This window comes from Canis lupus, chromosome 1 (assembly GCF_003254725.2).
Source record: "Canis lupus dingo isolate Sandy chromosome 1, ASM325472v2, whole genome shotgun sequence".
NCBI lineage: Eukaryota > Metazoa > Chordata > Mammalia > Carnivora > Canidae > Canis > Canis lupus.
Genome location: NC_064243.1, coordinates 65,752,540 through 65,774,725, shown reverse-complemented (window position 1 = coordinate 65,774,725; position 22,186 = coordinate 65,752,540). Strand labels below are relative to the sequence as shown.

General features: G+C 34.9%; 1 long non-coding RNA gene across 1 annotated transcript in view; it reads left to right on the top strand.

Moving 5' to 3' along the window:
• Positions 1-14,859, top strand: part of LOC112644541 (uncharacterized) — a 60,905-nt gene extending 46,046 nt beyond the window's left edge. Inside the window, exons 5-10 of the long non-coding RNA XR_007413470.1 lie at positions 3,475-3,568; positions 3,664-3,739; positions 4,407-4,500; positions 9,118-9,601; positions 11,146-11,366; positions 12,657-14,859. This is a non-coding gene — a long non-coding RNA (uncharacterized LOC112644541). The remainder of the gene's footprint in view (positions 1-3,474; positions 3,569-3,663; positions 3,740-4,406; positions 4,501-9,117; positions 9,602-11,145; positions 11,367-12,656) is intronic.
• Positions 14,860-22,186: the final 7,327 nt, after the last annotated feature.

Here is a 22,186-nt window from a genome sequence, read left to right as displayed (position 1 = left end):
ACAAGTTTGCCTTTTTTCATTCCCTTCCTGGTTATGTCTCCTGTCACAGGAGAAAGAAATGAAACACCAGAATGAATCAGGTTATCATCAATACACTGGTTACTGTCGTTGGTGAAACATTAATGTAATAGTTTATCTTTCATATAAGACGGTGCCCCCCATTCAGGGTACTTGCATTTTAAGCTGTTTCCTATGCATGTCACGTTGCAGGAGGTTTCTTGGTCACTATGGGGGTTGGCTCCTTTAAAGCAGGAGTTTTCAATCTTCATATTCTTGTTGTAGAACCCTTTGTTTAAAAGCCCAAAATGTAAACCAGATGAAACCAGAGCTGCTCTGTAGCAGGCTCATGAGAGGACTCATCATGTTGCTTTTTTGATTCTCCAAGAGCTCTGAAGGCCTTTATAGCAATTCTAACTTCTTTATTAAAACAAAATATAGAAAAAAAAATAAAAATAAGTGAAACAAAATATAGGCACATCATGGGTTTTCCCTGGAAGGAGAATCTCCAATTGAGGAGGCACAGCAGATTGAGTTACTCTGCCTCTGCTTCCTTTATTTTCATGTTAGTCTTAGGACTTGCTCACTCTAGACCCACTCTTATCTTCATGATGTGCTGCTAATAAGCAACTGGCCCTGGGCTCCTCCTATGTCATTATGGACATAATGATAACAGACATGAAAAGGTAGGCAGTAGTTTCCTACTATTAAACAGCAGGGAGTTACTCTCTCACACTGTGAGCCCAAGAAGGATAGAGACAGGTCTGTTTTGTTAAGGATTGCATAGCCTGGGGATAATGCTGTGCCTGGCCCATACTGAGCATTCAATAAATACTTGTGGATTAAATGAGTGAGGGGATGAACAAATGACGAAGGGTGCCAAGAAGCACAGAGATTTCAGAAAATATAAAGAGTGCAATCAAAGAAGTCTATAGTTTCCTAAAGCTGTGATAGCAGTTTTGCTAGTAGGCTCATGAAATTGTCTCATCTCATTCTCCATTTTGAGTCAAACTGGCCCCAAGGGGCCAGTACAACTTTCTGAGTTCTCATGACTTATGTTTTATCCTGTTTTTCTTAATACCATTTTAAGATTACCCTGTGGGTATGTTTTATATACTCTTCCTTATGGAGTGCCTTGATATGCCCATGATAAAGGCAAAGGGAACCTGATGGTTTACCTTAGCTAATGGAGGCCTGTCCTTTGTGCTTATATTTATTTGTTCTAAGAATTGCTTGAAATGATCTCATGTATCAGATTAAGTCCTCCCTTATACGTAGTGGATGAGCTTTACACTTGCAGTCCTTAGTATATAACCATATCTAAATAAGATTCATACAACAAAGAATGGTATTTAGAAAGTAATAGGAGCAAAATGATGTTGATGCCACAGGCAGGACCCTGAATAAGATGAGGGTGACTAGAGGGTAAAGTACGTTAAATAATGGCCATGAAAGATGGTCCTAATCCCTGGAAACTATAAATGTTACCTGCTAAGGAAAAAAAAGGTCTTTGTAGATGTGATTAAGTTGAGGATTTTGTGATAGGGGGGATTATCCTGGCTAATCCTGGTGGACTCTAAATGTAATCACATGTGTCCTTATTAGACAGAGGCAGGAGATGTGACACAAATTGTAAAAAAGAAGAAGAATACACAGAGGAGAAGGTAATGTGAGGACAGAGGCAGAGACTGGAGTGATGAAACCACAAGCCAAGGAGTGCTGGCAGCTACCAGACACTGGAAGAGCCAAGGAACCAATTCTTCCTTTAGAGGCAGTGTACGGCCTTGATCTTGGTCCATTGACACTGATGTTAGAGTTCTGGTTGAAAGAAATGCAATAGAATAAATTTTTATTGTTTAAAGCCACCAAGTTTGTGGTAATTTGTTATAGTAGTCACACAAAACAAATAAAGAGGGAAATGCATCCTTTTATGATTTAGTATTGTATGTTCTTGAAGGTGCTCAATGCAAGTGTTCTGGGGTTGGGAGCATCTGATACAGGGTATCAGTATTGCCAGCTCTTTCGTGTGTTTGAAAAATATAGGGATTTTCTAAACCTTGGAGGATCAAGAGAAACGTCTGAGAGGCCAGACTACCATAAAGAGCAATTCTAGTCTGTAGAAGTTGAGAGAAGAAAGGATGAGAGTGAATCCAAGGAGGTCACTCTGAGAGCAAACAATGAGATTGAGGGCAACTAATTGGGATTATTATTATTATTTTTTAAAGATTTATTTGTTTATTTATTATTTATGATAGACACAGAGAAAGAGAGAGAGAGGCAGAGACACAGGAGGAGGGAGAAGCAGGCTCCATGCCGGGAGCCTGACGCGGGACTCGATCCCAGGCCTCCAGGATCGTGCCCTGGGCCAAAGGCAGGCACCAAACCACTGAGCCACCCAGGGATCCCCACTAATTGGGATTATTTAGTGGACACACTTCTCAGTGAGTTAGGTAATTAGGTACTATCAGGGTAGCAGTAAATAGACTAGGAGATTGAGATCTTAAGTGGATTATGATATTTGTAAATTAATTCTAGAGTTGGTGTTACCTCGCTACACAAGATCTCTAGCCTTCACCGGCAATGGGCCCTCATTGTTCTTACATAGGTAAACACCTGGTAAATACTTGTGAGAACCAACAGCCAGTGCAGGAGGTACTTGTTAGTAAACAAGTAAAAGACTCCAATGATTGATACCCCTGGTTGAAGAGCTCCTCTGTTGGTGAACTGGAGGCATTAACCCTTAAAGACCTCAGTTTGACTCAAGGCAGCCTTTTCTCCTCTTGAGGGAAGCATGAGCAATTTCTGCTGCTTGTTAAATGTGCCAGTTTGTAAGCAGGAGCAGATAACCCCCCTCACCAAATGTACCCCTTTACTTGGCCACAGCCCTTTGTGGCTCCTTTATCATGAGCTATTCCAGTAGTATGTTACCGCATATATCTTCTTTCCAGTCTTTCCATGACTGGGAACCTTCTTTCCAGTCTTTCCATGACTGGGAACCTTCTTTCCAGGATGCAAGGCTGGGGTAAAGCACCTAGCCTTAGCCTCAAAGCCTTAGAACAAAGATACTGAGCTTTCTTTAGAACTGTGTTCTAGCCAGGCTTTTTGTATAAGTTATAGACATGAAAACTCCTCTAAAAGTTCTGGGTAGTGAGAAGTACAGAGTAGCTATCTTGACATTTTAAAGCCATCTGTGCATAAGCTTTAATGACTCATTATGTCATGTAAAAAGGAGATTGTTCACACATAGGCCGTTATGATCTCTAACCACTCCATGGTTCTGGAGTTCTGAAAAATGTGTATAAGCTTGTGGGACGGAAACTCATCATTCTGATAGACTTCCCAAAAGACTGCACTCATTTATAATATCTGCAGGGCCCTTCTGTATTTGTGGTAAGGTGGACCCTCCAGCTTGCTGTGTAATTTGCTGATTTTTCCCACACAGTTGAGCATAAGTTTCTTATGCTTCTACTTTTCCAGAAAAATGATTGTGTTGTCATCACTGCAGTACCGATGAGTGGGGCTTAGTCTTACCATGATCCTGTAGAATGTTTGATTTCCTCTCGCTTTTGAAGTACGTAAAATTACAGCTTCCAGCAATGTTTTAATATTTCTCTAAAGAAACAGGACATAAAACTCATGTTTGTTTGATTCTGTTCTGTATTACAGGCCTTCAAAATTCAGCATCTCTGGAACTCCAGAATTCTCCACTCTAGAAGATGAATGGCTAATTTCATCCTAGTATGTAAGGAAACACTTGTAGAATGGCAATCCATACCAAATATTTATTTTTATGATTCTAAAACAGTCAAAACATCGATGTGCTTCTAAAACAACAGTGTAGGGCAGCCCGGGTGGCTCAGCGGTTTAGTGCCGCCTTCAGTCCAGGGCCTGGGATCGAGTCTCACGTTGGGCTCCCTGCATGGAGCCTACTTCTCCCTCTGCCCATGTCTCTGCCTCTCTCTCTCTCTCTCTCTCTGTCTCTCATGAATAAATAAATAAAATCTTAAAAAAAAAAAAACAACAGTGGAGAGCATGCGTTAGATTAACAATCATAGTCTTTTATTTGTAAGTAATGTTGCTATACCCCACTTGGAAGAGATTAGTTTAGGCTATATTTCTGGACAAGAGTCAGAGAGCATAGCACACAAGTAAAACACACTAAAGCACTTATTTCCTCATTCATTCATTAAAGAAATAGTTTCTCAGTGGCTACTTTATGTTTGCCAACCTGATATATTTTTGCAGAAGAAGGCAGGGAAACAATGTCTGTCAACCTGTGCTGTGAATTTATAGGATTTAAGATGTACTGTAAGCTATTAGTATAAGTATCAAAGAGGTAATTATTAACATTGATTGGGCTCTATGTGTCAGGCGGAAGACATTAACAGTGATGTGTCTATTCCCTACAGGAATCATCTAAGGGAGTTTTCTGGTTTTACATATGAGAAATCTCAAGCCGAAGACTCTTGGATGACTAAGTTCTGGAGCTGACATTAAATCAAGGTGCTTTTTCTCTAGAGCATGGCCTATGCTACATCACTGCACTCTGCAATCAAGGACAAGTGAAAACCATCAAGTTAACTAAGCTTCATTGTAAGAGGGAGATACCACTTTCGATGGAATTAGTCATCAATTTTGAGGAAGAGGCTATCCTTTAGCTTGAGTATGGTTGGGTTTGAGTATGAAAAAAGGGGGTTCATAGATGAAAGGTTACAGAGGTGAGAGGAATGAGGATGGTCAAGTAGAAGCCAGTTGCACTTACTAGAACAGAGTGTGTATATTGGGAAGTAATGGGAAGCCATGTCCCTTTTCTCCACTAACGTTGTATTATAAAACCTTTCCAAAGCACAGAAGTTGAATAATTGTACTGTGAACATTTATATACTACCACCTAAATTTTACAGTTAACATTTTAGCATATTTGCTTTATCACATGTCCATCTATATATACCTCTTTCTACAAGTCAATTCATCTCATTTATTAATTCATTTCAAAGTAAGTTGCAGACATCAATATACTTCACCCCTAAACATTTCATCATGTATATCAGTAAAGTGGGTTCAAAGTTTATTTACTGTTATTTTTAAAAGTAAAATTGATATAAAATAAGTGCTCAAATCTTAAATATACCATTAAATGTGTCAACTGCACGTACATTTATAAAACAGACTTCTATCAAGATATGTAACATTACTATCACTCTAAAAAGTTATCTTGTTTCTGCTGTTGGTTGGTTTCTCTAACTACTGCCTCAGAGGCAACCCATATTCTGATATTTCTTCACCATAGATCAGTTTTGCTTTTTCTTTAATTTAGTATGCTAAATTTTATGGCTGAGTAGGAATTTTCTATAGTTTATCTTTTTGTCTATTGATGAACATGTGGGTGTTTCTAGTTTGAGGCTATTAGGAATAAAAGATTCTATGAATATTCCTATATACTTTTTTCCATCCTGAGAAAAATATCCAATAGTGAAATTGCTGGGTCATAAGGTAGATGTGTGTTTAGTTTTATTAGAAATTTACATAGCTCTTCACAATTTCCATTAAAAAATATATGAGACCTTTGCTTACTCCATATTCTTGCTGACATCTAATATGGCAGGCAGAAACTAAGTGGTAAAAGCAAACAATGCCTAATAATTAGGCATAATGTAATGATGACTTCGACTGAAACAAAGTCAGTGGGCATGGTAAATAAGAAAAAGTCAAAAAAAAACTTTATGAAGAAATAATTTAAAATATTTGGTGCCTATGGAGAGGTAAGTGAAGAGACAAAATTATTCTGAAGTGGGTGTAAAGAAAATGGGTTTACCGTGAATTTGTATAGGTAAAGGGAGAATTTGTTTATGGTTATCTATGAGTTGTTTTTACTCACAGACCAGTAAAATAGCAATCTTCACTGGGAGGTTGAAGGAATAACATTGGAATTATATCATTTTCCTATATATTGTGCTGTTTTCGGAACTGACTTGTTGAACCAAGTAGACTGAATGCTCTTTGAGGATAAGATGTCTAATTTTTCTTTCCTAATTGTCCAGTATAGTGCTTTGCACACAATGGATCAAAGGAAGGATTATATAATGCAATGTTCTTCAACTTTATGCATTATAAACATTTGCAGAATTTTAAACAAATATGTAGATATTAATGAAATTTATGGATGAAGAGCTCAGATCTTTAAAATTTTAAAAGCCCATTGGATGATTATGAATCTCAGGCAGGATTGGAACAGTGGAAATAGCAGGAGTTAAATTTTGATTTCGACAAATTGGTTCAACTCTTTGAGTCTCCATTACCTCCTCTGAAAAATGAAACACTCTCTACATTATTGTAAAATTTAAACAATCTAATACATAAAAGCACCTTGCATAGTTTCTAGCATGTGGTAAGCTAATAGGTGTGAATTTCTTTTCTCATCTTTTAACTCCAAAAAATATAATTATTGATAACATAATATCAACATATATCATATCATGTTAATATATAATTATAGTTCTATGCTATACCTTGTACATTATATTAATAGTGTAACTATTAATATGAAGATATAATATTCATAACATAATATTGTTTCTCCTTTTCTTAGTACACCTTCCAAACTTTCTTGAGTCTTAATCTCCATCTATTTTTTATTCTGCTTATCCCTCTGTCATGTAGTCTCCAAGACCCAAACCACTAGAGTAGCCTGTATTATTGTCACTCCTTCCCATTGTCAGTCTTACCTCCTTTCTCCAAGTCTGTAGCTCTGTGTCTCTTCACAGAGATTCTAAGTCTCCTGAATATATCCCTTCCTCTCTATGCTGTTCATAGCAGGATATAAATGCTGCCATAGCCATATATTAGAGCAGCTCTTCAGTTCCCATCATAAATGTTATTTTCCAAAAACATAAGAAGCAAACCCAATTTAAAAATACCTAAGCTATTGGGGTACCTGGGTGGCTCAGCCATTGAGTGTCTGCCTTTGACTCAGGTCAGATCCTGGGGTCCTGGGATTGAGTCCCACATCGGGTTCCCCACAGGGAGCCTGCTTCTCCCTCTGCTTGGGTCTCTGCCTCTCTCTCTGGGTCCCTCATGAATAAATAAAATCTTTAAAAAAAATACCTAAGCTATCTAGACAATATTTTGAAAAAAAAATCACATTTTATTAAGATAGTTTTATATTTTGTTTAGTCACAGGCACAGCAGAAGTAAAATAACCTACTCCCTGCCTAACATCCCCTGATACATGCAACAAATACAAAAAACATCTTACTTATAAAAAATGTTGGCCAAATCCTTGTTTTATATATCCAATTAACCAAAGAAGCAAACATGTATTAGGCAATTACTAATACATGGTCACTGCTGGGTAGGGTTTTAGACTTTACCCTTCTAGGAGTCTAGAAGGGATGGCTAGATACAAGCAGGTGGGCTCTTTGTGTTCTGCTATGCTCTTTAATAAATTAAATATTGATATCAGACTATAGAGCAGTGTTTTTCAAACATTTATCTGCTTGTGAGTCTTCTGGGGGTCTTGTGAAAAATGCTCATCAGTTTGAATGCATCCAGAATTCTCTGCATCTGCCAAGTTTCCAGGTGGTACCCATGCTACTTGTCTGAAGACCCCAGACTGAGTAGCAAAGATCAAGGATAATCTGTCAGGCTGATATTTGAATGGAAGCTCTGCGACCTATCAGTTGTGTCATTTTAGGCAAATTACTTATTCTCTCTAGAACTATCCTGCTAAAATAAAGAAGATAATTGCTACTTCACATGATTTTGACGAATACTAATTTAAATAACATAAATCACTGCAGAGCTTATGCTAGAGACTATAAGTGTTTAATAGCTTTTTCAAGTTCTTCAGAAATGCTTAGAAAAAAAGTATTGGACTTATAATCGGAATACCTGGGTTCAAATATTAGTTTTGCATTTATCAGTTATGCAACGTGAGGCAAGTGAAATCACTCTTCAGAACTTCACTTTTGTTTTTCATAAATAAGATTAGTAACACCTTAATACAAGGGTGCAGAAGGATTAAATGAGCCAAAGAATAAAGTTAATTTATAAATTATATGTGTAAGATATGCTATTTCTTGATAGGTGAAAGATATCTTTTTTCTTTTAAAATTCTGGCAACATGGATTGAAAAAAATTAAAAGAATTAGGCAGTATTCTAGTGAAATGATTCAATGGGGAAAGCCAAGGTGTTTGATTCTGACAAAATTCCCTGATGTTTTCCTTAACAGCAAATATATTTTGGTCTGAAATAGCTATATGATTTCCTCCACATTGCACTTTGTAGCGTAAACACAGGATTAAGATGCAATGAAAGCATTAAACAATTCCAGCCTAATAAAAAGTGACAACTTGTTAATTAATACCAATATTGAGAACCATGTTTGCAGGCCAAATTTCATAAATAACAAAAACACTGAATGTACTTTTAATCTAGTTTCACAGCTCTATGTATTTTAAAACTGTAGATATAAATGAAGACTCTAACTTTATCTTTTAATTAAATAGCCGAGTTGATTTAATTTATCAAAAAAATCAGAGCTGTCCCATTAGGAATAGAAAATGACTTAAAGAATTTGTATTTTAAAGGAAACGTAACTGAATATTCATTACTTGCATATTTATTTTTCAGAACTAGCATGATGGCATTAGCTCAAAATGTAACAAAAGAAAACCTCGTTTTAAGAAAATTGTAGAATTCATGTTAGTTTGATAACAAATAATATTTCAAACTTTTGATTGAAAAGTGTGTATGTAAGTTGTGTAAGAAAACTGTGTTTAAGGTATTTTGGGTTAAAATTCATGTTTGTGAGCTGCTGCAATGCATGATTTAAAAATAATACATTAGTACTTAGAGCTTCACAGTGAACACAGAGCACGCAGATTTTGCTCTTCGATGACATTTGGTGATCTCCCTGAGAAATTACCTTAACATACTGTGCTCTGCCTTTGTCCTGGTATGCCTGGAGCAGGTGCTGTTAATCTAAATTCCTTGGAAGGGAAAACTGTCCTTATTGATTACATGTGGCTAAAAATGTGATCTGGGAAGCTTTGTCATTCAAGGGGTGCCTGTCTCCACCCAAATCTTGTGTCTTGATTATGTGGTTCTCTTCCCAGCAGCTCCCTTCCTTGGCCGGTCTGCTTCACGCTGCACAGATGTTTCTCCTATTGCTGCTACATGGTGATTTTTCAAGCGGCTTCATCGACAGATATTTCCAGATGTGTCCCCCCAGTTCTCTGGATAGACCTTTTCTCCTTACAAAGAGCAGATCGCACTGCTGCTCAGGCTTTTGATCTATTGACTATAGAAAAAACAAACAGCCCTCTATTGATGTGTTTTGGGGGGCTTTGGCAATAGCACACACAATAAGTGTCTTCTTCACTCTTTGAAACACTACTGGCAGATGTTTCCCATGGACTCCTCCACCCAGCAGTTTTTATTCTCACATTCTCCTTCCAGGGGGAAAAATGGATTAATGAGGTTCAGTCTCTGCTTTCCATTTTTATTTGCTTTAATGTTATCCTTACCTGCACTTTGAGGTTAACAGCCAAATTTAGTTCTTACCAAGTAAAGACCTGGCTAATATCTTATGTCAGTAAAAAGGTAAGTAACAGGGCTCCTGGGTGGCTCAGTATGTTAAGTGTCTGCCTTCAGCTCAGGTCATGATCTCAGGGTTCTGGGATCGAGCCCCAAGTAGGGCTCCCTGCTCAGCAGAGAGTCTGCTTCTTCCTCTCCCTCTGCTCCTACCTCCCACTTGCACACACATGTACACACACTCTCTCGAATAAATAAATAAAACCTTTTAAAAATAATAAGGTAAGTGATTTTAGGAAATGTGTATTTACAAAAGATAAATTTCAATTACAGTTAACACTTTTATTTGTCCTTATTTAGAGGAAAATTTTTATTTGAGATTCTCCTGGTGCATGGGTATTTATTCCTCCATTCATTTACATTTCTATCCATTCATCCATTCATGCGTGACTATGCAGTACCTGATAATTGAAGACCTGACTAACAGACATTGATACAAAGACGGAAGAAATGTAGTCCGTGAGCCTAGGAAGCTCATGGCCCGGTTGTGGAGGCCGGTATGAGAAATGTAATAGTAGTTGCTTGAGAGCAGTCTAAAGGGAATTCTGAAAGGATGAAAGGAAGGCAGATGAGGCACATATAGATACTTCAAGCATCTTTAAGACTTCATCCAAATTTAGGACAAGGAATGAACTGTTGGTGATTCAGAAAGGCTGTCTGTGTCATAGGAACAATAAACATTTTACAAAACAATTGTAGGCAAGGGCATGTTTTCATTAACACTTTCAAGTAGAGAGTTAAGAAACATTGGAGAACACAATGTTTTACAGGGACAATAAAAATAAAATAGATTATTGTCCAATCATCCACAGAGATTATCTGATTCTAAATATTAGGTAAACAGAAACACTACCTTCCTATTGCAAATTCCATTAAACATTATCAGGTAATAAATAGGACAACTGTTAAAATCTTTGGGGGAAAATGCCCTTCTACTCCTCAAAGAAACTATCCCTGCATTTTTTTGTTTTTGTCTGTTTGAGATATTGTATAAATGTGTAAATGTACACTTACTGACAAAAGAGCAATTTTAATTTCAATTACAGTTGACCCTCGAGTGCTCAACACTGTTTTGATTGGCACAGGCATACAAGGATTTTTTTACAGTATGGTATTGTAAATATATTTTTTCTTCCTTATGATTTTCTTAATAACACTTTTTTCTCTAGCTTAGTTTATTGTAAGACTACAATATATAATATATATGTGTTAATCAACTATTTGTGTTATTAATAAAGCTTCCAGTCAACAGTAGGCTATTAGTAGTTAAGTTTTGGAGGAGTCAAAAGTTATACATGAATTTCTGACTGTATAGGGGTTTGGCACTCCTAATCCCCACATTGTTTAAGGGTCATACATACTGATTTAATTTTATTTTGTCTTATTAACTTTTTAAATTATCTGTTTAAGATATTTTGGTTAAATAAAGCTACATCAATAAAATTCTGGCAAATAACTTCCTATGATGAGAATTAACAGTATTGCATTTATTTTTTTTTTTTTAAAGTTTATTTATTTATTTATTTATTTATTTATTTATTTATTTATATTAGAGAGAGAGACTGCAAGCAGTGAGAGGGGCAGCAGGAGAGAGAGAAGCAAATTCCCCGCTGAGGAGGGAGCCTGATGTGAGGCTCCATGAATCCTAGGATTCTAGGATTGTGACCCAAGCTGAAAATAGATGCTTAACTGGCTGAGCCACCCTGGCACCCCAACAGTATTGCATTTGAATGAAGAGAAGGAAATAACTCAGCAAAATGGTAGATCTTGTAATGTGAGCAGAGAAAAATTTGAATTTTAATTGAATTTAGCCTTTTAATCTGCCCTGCAAATGAATTTAAAATTAGAGAATATTCTCAGTCTGCAGGCAGGCAATTAATGAGAAGTCCAAGAGGAAAAAGTTTTGTTGAGTGTTTAGAGGGAACTGGAAGGGTCTTAAAATTATGACAGTCACCTCTGGACCTACCCCACAGACCCTACTGTGAACTTGGTTCAGACAAAATTTTGAAACAGTGAGTAAAGATGTGGGGCTTGACTAAGGACAGAACAAAATTTAACAGCCGAGGGATCCCTGGGTGGCGCAGCGGTTTGGCGCCTGCCTTTGGCCCAGGGCGCGATCCTGGAGATCCGGGATCGAATCCCACGTCAGGCTCCCGGTGCATGGAGCCTGCTTCTCCCTCTGCCTGTGTCTCTGCCTCTCTCTCTCTCTCACTGTGTGCCTATCATGAATAAATAAAAAAATTAAAAAAAAAATTAAAAAAAAAAAAAAAAAATTTAACAGCCGAATATTAATTAGGGCATAAACCAAACTACTGTAACAAAGACACACCAACAACACTGGCCAGAAGAAATAGCTTGTTTCTCTTACACATAGAGATCAAGGGTAGTTGGGTGATTGAACTAGTGGGTGTGGTCTTTCTTTGACTTGTATGTTCATGACTTCCAACAAGTGCCCTGGCAGTTCTTCAAATTGCCCTATCCAGGAAAAATGATTTTATCTTTATGGAAGTTACTCAAAAATTGCACATGTTATTTCTACTTACAACCTACTGGCACATAATTGAGTATAAGGACACATCTAGTTGCAAAGGAGATTAGAAATTAAGGGTATAAGTGTTCCTGTGACAAGAATTCTACAATAAAACTGATGAAGGAGAGAAACAATGCTGGGAGACAGTCTTGGCCACACAATAGTTATATGCCTGTTGTTAGAACTGAAAGGAATGGCTAAGAATAAAGATGAAGTTTTCATCAGTCAAAGACTAGTATAGGAGTATATGACTCGTGATATTGTTTGGTTTCCTTTCTTGGTTCCCTTTAGATAGTGAAAAATTATGAAAACAAGGCAGGCTATATGTCATCTGAGTTTCTGCTGAGTGGATATTAAGTGAAGGAGGAGAGGGAAATTTTGTTGAGTGCCTACTGTGTTAAACTATGTTATTGTTCCTCAGTATTTTTTTCCTCATTGGAAAAAGATTATATTTCCCTGCATGATTGAAGTTAGGCTTGACCAGGTGACTTGTGCTGGCTAATGATGATTAATTATGTTCTCTGTAACTTACAGGCTTTTCTTCTCCAGTCAAAAGTGTTTTTGTCTACAAAACATCAGATTTGAATGACCCAATATTTACTACCTGGAACCACCCCCTTGAAATGAATTCTACACTTTGTCTCTGTAATATCTGTAATATCGCCTCCTACTGTTCTGGTAATGCTATTTCTTCTAATTGAAATTGTTTTCTATTTCCTTCATATCAACTTTCTATTTTCAAACAATAGAAATTATGCCCATTCCCTTCTAAGTCCAACTCAATCTCTGTTCCCATCAGAGATGTTCCGCAAATCTTATCAACTAGTATACTACCTTATTTGTCTAAACTCAATTTCATTGATTTCTTTTGCCTGTGTTGGGATTCCCAGGTATAAAAGCCTGAGACTAAAGAACTAGTATTTTACTGGGAGGTGAAATTCCAGGTCAACAACATGAAAGAATATGGACCTGAGATAAGAAAGAATGAGGCTAAGGTACTACGTCACTGAGCTGCCTCCTGTTTTGTGAATATAAAGAGGTACCTGGTTGCTTGGTGCGTGAGACTGCTCCAGAAAATCCTTATAGGAAACCACGCCTTGTGATGGAAGAAAGGGTCAGCTGGCTTTTAGTTCTCCCTCTATCCCATCTCCTGTCTCGTATTAGTTGAAGGTTGCCTCTTTGGAGGTTGACTCCCCTACATTTGCAAACTGTATTCCTGGGCCCTTTTGAGATAATGTTGGGAATGCCACTTTCATGCCCTCCAGTGTGGTCATTCTTCTAAATATGATAAACATGCATGAAACATTTGTAAATATGATATATATATTAGGCTTTAAACAAAATCCTACAAAGTTCAAAAGACTGGAAAAATTTAGACTCTGTTCTTTAATGCACTGTATGTGAATACCATAAAATATTCGATCTAATTATTATAGTTCTAGGTTATTTTATTTCACACAAGGAGTTTTTGCTGAATATCCTTGTACATCTCGATTATCTTAACAGTTTTAAACCCACCTGTATTTCTTTAGTTTATGACTGTTAAGACTAAGAAGAATTTATACCACAATATAATACTATTTGTATAGTACTTGAATGGCATATATAATATTGAGAATATTATATATTATATTGATATTTATGTGGTTTGTATTTTATTATATTATAGTATAATTCACGTTTATATTATCTCTATGCAGTAAACATAGCATGTATACATAGGAATAAATATTTTATGTACATACATATATGGTATATATAAAATGATCTTCTATGAGATTTCTGAGGTTGTTTGTTGTCAATAACTTAGTTATGAACTGCCTTTCCTAACTGATGGAGCTGGTATTCCAACTTTAGTTAATCTCCACAAGAATTCATTTTTCTTGGTATAATTTTGCCTGTATGAGCCCGGAGTTCTCTCTGTGGGAAGGTTTTCATTTAAAGATTCAAATACTTCACTGATGATTTACTAACAATTATTAACGATTGCTTTAGGCCTTTTCAGCTTTTCTATTTCTTCTTCTGTCAGTTTTTATAGGCTGTATTACCTAGGAATTTGTCCATTTCATATAAATTTTCAAAATTGTTGCCTTAAACTTATTCATTATATCTGGAAAATCTGATAATAGTTATTTGTTTCTTTTATTTTTTAATTAATCTCAGTGGAAGTTTATCAGTTTTAATGTTTTCAAAGAAACCAGATTTTGACTTTGCTGATTCTTTTGACTGATTTCTCCTTTATTATTTCCTTCTATTATTTTTGCATTTGTTTTGCTGCTATTTTTCTAATCTCCTGAGAGAAATTGTTGGCTTATTAATTTTCAGTATTCTTCTAAAATGGACACACTTGGGGCTATATATTTCTCTAGAAGCAGTGCTTTAGCTGTGTTTCAGAAGTTGTACAAAACTTTTATTGAAAAATAATATTTTGGGATGCCTGGGTGGCTCAGTGGTTGAGCATCTGCCTTCTGCTCAGGGCATGAAACCGGGGTCCTGGGATCGAGTCCCACATTGGGCTCCTTGCAGGGAGCCCGCTTCTCCCACTGCCTGTGTCTCTGCTTCTGCCTGTGTCTCTCATGGATGAATGAAAAAATCTTAAAAAATAATATTTGAAAAATAAACCATAATACTGACCCTCATAGCATTGAGTCATTGAGCAAACACTAGCAGCTACATCTCTCTCCAAATCATTTTTTAAAAGTTATAATTGTACACAATAAAACTCATCCTTTTTAGATATGCAGTCCTGTGGTTTTTCCAAATGTGTATAGTGACATAAGCATCACTACAATAGCAATTTGAAATATTTACATTACTTCAAAAAGTTGTTGGAGCCATTTGCTCTAGGCTCCATCTCTGCACTAAATTATATTTTATACTGATTCAGATTCCCTTCACATCCTTGCTTCTTTATTATGTCACGGTTTGAATATAAATCAATACGAGATTATCCTTCTACGGTTTCTTGATGTTGATTTAAATGGCAGATCTTGCTAGAAAACAAGAAGTTATTTTGTACATTTATTTTTGACAGATTTTTCTATTAAGATGCTGACAGAAAAAGGATTGAGACTTCCCTGTCAATATTAAGAACAGAACTAATAATATTGTCTTTTCCAAAATAGGGTAAATTTGCATATTGTGGGCTTCAATCTCCTCCAATATTTCAAAGTACACTGGGAAATCATAATTGTATGCTATGGATTTTATTTCCCTTTCAAATAATTTTGAAAACAAGGGCAATAGCTGCAGGAAGAAATTTTACCTTAGTCTATTTTTTACCCTGGATAATTTGATTCAAGGAGAAATGCAGCCTTTTGGGATTTCCATTGTTTTTAAAAGTTGTCAATAGAAAGATTTATAAACTGCCGATGCCAGAACTGATTACAAAAAAAAAAAAATAATTAAATCAATATTGGTAGGCAACTATCCTTCTTTAGCTACTCCTTAATAACAGCAAATTATTAATTTTAAAAATCTGCATTTAAGTCCTTTTAACTTAATAAGGTTTTTTCTTTAACTTAATAAGGTTTTAATTTTAATCTGAGACATCAGTAATATTAATATGTTCCAAATCAATTCATGGTAGAAACTATGTCTCCAGAGTCATATTTCATTGATCTCCTTAAGAAGCAGACAAGCAAATACAAACCACATCTTTATATTTATTGCTATTTACATTTATTTGGCAGGAGACGGATGCTTGATGTTATGCATTGAGTGGGGCAATCCCACACTATAGAGAATTGGCTTCTATCCTGTCTGACTTTTGAATATTCTATCAAACAAACACATAAGTGAAAAAACAATTTGTAAATATGTGAGCCTCAGTGCAATCATTTAATATATGAATATAAACATTTGGAGTTTTTTATATACACTGAATTTTCCAGTAATTATAAGATTTTAATTGAAATAAGATTTAAAAAATCGTTTTGGAAAGTCACATCATCAGTTAACAGTGCCACTTTGGTATTTAAGTTACCTATACCACATACCCTTTATTAGTCTTTTTTTGTTTCTCTCACAGTCATGGGAATTCTAATAAACACACACATATACACATGCACACATTTACTTAGAGGATTTTTTAAAAATGAGAAATACAAGGAAAAAATGAAAACATTTAGTGGAATATTTGAAATTGAGTTTTATCATTTTTCTCACATTTGAAAATTCATCAATGTCCTGTGGCAACATTTTTTTAAATAATGAAGCAAATAGTGAAACTAACAAAACCAAGCAAACATTTTACCAGCAGTAAGTTGACAAAAGTATATTGTACTTACTTTTTTCTTCTATTTTGACAAGGTATAATTTGTTCTTACCTATTTAATGTTTTCTTCTTTCTTTCATCATAAATGAAAAGTCTAGTTTGTTAATACTTTTCTTAAATCTATTCTAACTTCACCAATACCATTAACATTTCATTTTTTTTTTGTTTTTTTTTTTTTACAGAATGACTTTTGATCGTCCTAGTTCTTTTAAATGCAAGCTTATTTGTTACACATAAGTGAAGTATCTGATGGTCTCATTTTGTCTTTAGTCGCATCTGAGCATTTGTATTTTGAACTCTATATTCTTTGTTATTATGTTAAAAATAAGATTTCATATTATGTTTTCCTGAACACACATTTAAATAAATAATATTATCCATGAATTACGTTTCAGGATAAAAAGGGGGACATTATTAAATATTTCTTAAAGGGGCATTGGGTCTGATAGGTTTGAGAACGGCTACTCTAAGTGCTCCAGAGAGTAGGGACCCCAATATGCTACTCACTCTGTGAGTCAACTGAGCTTCCTTTCCTTCCTCCTGTCTTTCCTTTCCCTCCACTCCTTCTCCTTGTCCTTCCCTCTCCTCGCTCCTGCCCTTCTTCTCCTTACATTTAAAGTGTACTAAGAAACTGCTGTATATTAAACTTTACTGTAGGTTATTTCAAGTACAACAGAAACAGAAATGAATGATGTATATTTCTGGCAACAGAGAATCTCAAATCTAATGGAAATGTATATATACTCACCATTCAAGAACGTAAACACATTTTAAGGGGAGAGACAAAGAGGATGGAAGGATGGAAGGATGGAGGATGTCTATGAATGTAAAATGTGCCTAATGTATAATAACTATGGACACAGGTGGCCTTAAGTTCTCAAAATAGGGAAATTATTTTGCGTCCTGTGGTGAAGTTACTTAGATATAAGGGAGTTCCTTGCCCTGATCGGAGATTTTAGACTAGATTGAGGAGCAAATTGTAAAACTATTTAGAATGTTGTGCCTGTATCATTTTGCTAATACATACTCGATAGTTAATTTATTGATTAAACAACTGATTCTTTGATATTCCCAAGTTATCACTTTATTACTTATATAGAGAAAAATCCTAAGCACAATCAGAAGTAAAATCAAAGTCAATGGATTATATTTCTAGGATTATCTGGATTTCAAAAAAAGATGGCTATTCCTGCCTTATGTTTTGCTAATGTTCAGACATACACAAATAGATACCCTATTAGGTACATTCTTTAAGTAGATGAAATGCACTGAAAAGTGAGTGGGCCTCATTTTTCTGTTGACTTGATTGTGTTACCTCATTATTATCTGTGATCTCTTTATAAAATATATTATTTCATGCATTTTCTTCTGTTTTTCTGTTATTTCCAGCATTTCCCCACTTCATTACTTTCTCATTTCAATTAGCCATGTACTTCTAACATGTTTGCTAAAATCTTCCAGGCCCAATTTTTAAAATTTGAGATTTAATTCATATACCATCAAATTCATTGCTTTAAAGTGTACAATTCGTTGTCTTTTAGAATATTTACAGAGTTGTACAACCATCACCACCATATAATCCCAGAATATTTTCATCTCTCTAAAAAGAAACCCTGTACCTGTTAGCAGTCACTGCCCATCCTCTCTTACCCCAGGCCCTGACAATCACTAATCTACTCTCTGACCCAAATGGATTTGACTATTTTGAACACTTTATATAAATTTAATTATGTAGTATGTGTCCTGTTGTGTCTGGTTTCTTTCAATTAACAAATACTATTTTTAAGGTTCATCCATATTGTGGCGTATATCAGTATTGCATTTCTCTTTTTTTTTTTAGATTTTATTTAAATTCAAGTTAGTTAATATATAGTGTAGTATTGACTTCACGAGTAGAATTTAGTGATTCATCAGTTGCATATAACACGCAGTGCTCATTACATCAAGTGCCCTCCTTAATCCCCATCACTCAATCACCCATCTTCCTCTTCACTTCCCGTCCAGCAACCTTCAGTTTATTTCCTATAGTTAAGATTCTTTTATGGTTTGCCTCCCTCTCTAATTTTATCTTATTTTATTTTTCCTCCCCTTCCCCTGTGTTCATATTTCTTTTGTTTCTTAAATTCCACATGAGTGAAATCATATGGTGTTTGTCTTTCTTGGACTGACTTATTTTGCTTAGCATTATGTCCTTTAGTTATACCCACATCATTGCAAATAACAAGGTTTCATTCTTTTTGATGGCTGACTAATATTTCATTGTTCCACTTCTTTATTCATCAGTTGATGGACATCTGGGCTCTTTCCATAGTTTGGCTATTGTGGTCATTACTGCTATAGACATTGGGGTGCATGTGTTCTTTTAAGTCACTATTTTTGTGTCCTTTCCATGTATACCCAGTAGTGCAATTGCTGGGTTGTAGGGTAGTTCTATTTTGAACTTTTTTTGAGGAACCTCTATACTATTTTCCAGAGTAGCTGCACTAGCTTGCATTCCCACCAGTAGTGTAAAAGGGTTCCTCTTTCTCCACATCCTCACCAACATCTGTTGTTTCCGGACTTGTTAATTTCAGTCATTCTGACTGGTGTGAGGTGGTATCTCATTATGGTTTTGATTTGTATTTCCCTGATAATGAATAATGACATTTTTTCATATGTCTGTTAGTCATTTGTATGTCTTCTTTGGAGAAATGTCTATTCATGTCTTATGTCCATTTCTTGACTGGAATACTTATATTTTGGGTGGTATATACTCTGATTACTAAATCTTTTTGGATATGTAATTTGCAAGCATAGCCTCCTAATTTGTGGGTTATGCTTTTACTTCCTCATTATATTCTTTAATACAAAGAGTTTTTAATTTTGATTAAATCTAATTTATCTATCTTATGTTTGGTTGCTTGAATTTTTAAAATTTTTTGGTGTCATATCTCAGAACCCATTTACTAATCCAAGGTTGCAGAGATTTTTATCTATATTTTATTATAGAAGTTTTATAGTTTTAGCTCTTATACTTAGATCTTGAGTTAATTTTTGTATGTGATGGAGATACAGGTCCAAATCTATTCCTTTGCATGGGGACATGCCATTATTACAGCACCATTTGTTGAAAAGACTATTCTTTTCCCCCATTAAATAATTTTGACATTCCCATGGCAAATCAGTTAGCCATAGACATCAGGGTTTATTTCTGCACCCTCAATTCTGTTCCTGTTGTCTAGCCTTATGCCAATCATTGTCACACTTTTTTTTGTTTGCTGTAGCTTTATAATAGATTTGAAATTAAGAACTGTGAGTTCTTCAGTTTTGTTCTTTACCAAGATTATTTTGGGTATTCTGGGTCCCTTGCATGTCTATATGAATTTTATAATCAGCTTGTCCATTTTTGAAGAAAAGCAATTAGAATTTGGTAAAAGGATTTCTATGAATCTGAAGAATTATTTGGGGGACATTGTAGTCTTAGCAATATTAAGTCTGTTAATCTAAGAACACAAGATGTCTCTATTTATTTAATATCTTTTTAAATTTCTTTTAATAGCATTCTGTAGTTTTCAGTGTATAAAGTTTTAATTCCTTCTATTTTATTTATTCCTAAGTGTTTTATTCTTTTTGATGCTATTTTAAGTGAAATTGTTTTTTTTAATTTCATTTTTGGGATATTCATTGATGTGTATAGAAATATATTATGTGTATGATCTTATATCCTGTAATAAACCATGTTGAATTCTATTACTTAAAACCTTTTTTGTTTGTATATCTGAAATCCTTTAGAGCTTTTAATATATAAGATTATATCATTAACAAATAGAGATAGTTTTACTTCCTTTTTCCAATATAGATGATTTTATTTGTTTTTTTTCCTAATTGTCCTGGCTAGAACATCTTATACAATGTTGAATGAAAGTGGGGAGAGTGGGTATTCTTGTCTTGTTCTTGATATTGGGGTAAATATTTCAGTCTTTTGCCACTAAGAATGAGTTTGGCTATCGTTTTTTGATGGATGCCTTTTATCAGGGTGAGGAAGTTCCCTTCTATTTGTAGCTTATTGAGTGTTTTTACTATGAAAGAGTGTTAGGTTTTGTCAAATGCTTTTATGCATCTATTGAAATGATTATGCATTTTCTACATTTATTCTATTTATATGGCCTATCACATTAATTTTTAATATATGAACCAACCTTGTATTCCTAGGATAAATTCAACATGGTCATATGACATAATCCTTTTTAGTTGTTGCTGGGTTAGTTTGCTAGTGTTTTTGTTGTACCTATAGTCATAAGGAATATTAATCTAAAGTTTTCTTTCCTTGGGATCCCTGGGTGGCTCAGCGGTTGGGCGTTTGCCTTTGGCTCAGGGCGTGACCCTGGAGTCCCAGGATCCAGTCCCACATCAGGCTCCCTGCATGGAGCCTGCTTCTCCTCCCTCCACCTATGTCTCTGCCTCTCTCTCTTTCTCTGTCTCTTGTGAATAAATAAATACAATCTTTTAAAAACATAAAGTTTTTTTGTCCTTGTGTTATCTTTGATTTTTATGGCTTTGTAGAATGAGTTAGCCAGTATTTCCTCCTCTTCTACTTTTAGGAGGATTTTGTGCAAGATTGGTGTTGAGTCTCTAACTAAATATTTGGCAGAATTCACCAATGAAACCATCTGTCTATGATTTTTTTTTTTTTTTTTTTTTGTGAGAAGTTTTTTGGTTACTGATTCATTCTCCTTATTTGTTATAGGTCTATTCAGATTTTCTATTTCTTAATCAGTTTTGGTAGTATATATCAGTCTAGGATTTGCCTTAGATGTTACCATAAATTTTAATTTATTATAATCTAGTTCAGATTAATACCAATTTAATTTTGATAGTAATTTAAAAACTTTGCTCCTGTATAGCTGTTTCTCCACTTTTTAATGCTATATAGTCATGTATTTAAACATTGTATATTTATCAACTTAGGTTTATAATTATTCCATTTTTCAGTTGTTTTTAAAACCATGGGGAAAAAGGGGTTATAAACAAAAGATACATTTATACTATCTCTTATATTTACCTATGTAGTTTACTTGTGTTTTTGTTTCTTCATGTGAATTCGATTTGTAGTTTAATGTCTTTTCGCAATTTGAAGTAGAATTAATAACAAAAATCATGTGGTCATTATGTTTGACTTCATCATCCCAAAACCTCAAATTTAATCACATGGGAAAATATTCATAATATATTAATAACTGAGAAAAAGTTAGTTATAAATCAGCATGTGTATCATGATCTTACTTTTGTAAAGAGTGGATATATTTTACACACACACAGAAAAATTGAAAACAGACAAGAAGTCTGTGTGCCAAATTGTTAATGATATTTCTCTCTGCATAGTGGAATTAATAGAGATTTTTACATTTTAAATGGTGGTTTTTATTTTGTCTGTGAATATATATAATATACATAAAGAAAACACTACTGTTGAGTATTCCTATATAATTTCTTAATCCTCATAAGATAGTCATAGGGAGTTAAGTAAGCATAATGTTGAAAAGAATTTTTTTCTGGCAATTCAGAGTAGGATCTTCAACAATTGATTTACAAACCAGAACCCAACTAGAGTGTAAGCTCTTTAATAGTTCTTTATAGAGCCTGAAATCTACTCAGTGTTAAATGCACATGGACATGACATAAATATTTGTTCAGGATATGGATCAGTGACAATAACTCAGTGAGTGAATGCGGAATAAACAAATGAAAATGATTGTAGTCTTTATATGACTTTCTTCTCCTAGAACTACCTGGGAGAAATTACTTATTA